Below are 866 nucleotides of genomic sequence, written 5' to 3' on the forward strand. Positions count from 1 at the left end.
GCACTTGTTATAGTAAAGAAACAGTCTCTGTACACACTTTCCCCAGCCTGGAATTAATCGAAAAATCATCATGAGTTACCCCGTAGCGTTTCCTTTTATGTATCGAAACATTCCCGAGCATTGCTTGGAGTTCTTCGTCAGCTTTGGGATACTGTGTCGCAATTACGCCATGCCCTTTAATAACAGATCAAGGTAAACGCGACGGGGATGCTCTAGAAAAAGGGACTTCAAGAAATGCATTCAGAAGAAAGCTGGGCTAAGTAAGTAGAGACCTAGCAAACCTACTTTGAAGGGGAGGAAAGTTTCCACAATTTAGGTAGTACGATTTTCACTTTAATAACCTTTGGATCCTTTGCGATTAGACGCCGTAGGTGTATATACTCGTATACGTCATAAACTATATATATATGATTGTATGCACATCAGCATGTGCGTGTGTTTATCATTATTTATAGTCAGAGGAGAGAAAGAGGGAGAAGGCGAAAGAAAAGTAGGAAAGCAGACGTCTCGCCCACCAACGTCAGCTTAGCAACTCCGTTAGTCGAGCTGTTTGGTTGCTGTCCTACCAAACATACTTGTCTTGGCACAACTACATTAAAGATCTTTTTTTAAAAATCCTCTAAGACAAGCTGAAAGGAATATGAACTATGAAATGAATAAAAAAATCCAAAGGCTAAGAGATACACATAGGCAAGTAAAAAAAAAAAAAGTTTAGAAGTAAGAGAGAGAGAGAGAAAAAAAAAAACACAAACATGAAAACGTTTGAAGCAAAGAGAAACAAGATGAACACCTGGCCTTTTGTGGCCACCGAGGCTAGATTTTTAACCTCTCCTTTTTAGCTTTTTATTTCTTTATTTTTGCTTTTC

Source organism: Penaeus monodon, chromosome 30, assembly GCF_015228065.2.
Source record: "Penaeus monodon isolate SGIC_2016 chromosome 30, NSTDA_Pmon_1, whole genome shotgun sequence".
In the NCBI taxonomy this organism is placed as follows: Eukaryota; Metazoa; Arthropoda; class Malacostraca; order Decapoda; family Penaeidae; genus Penaeus; species Penaeus monodon.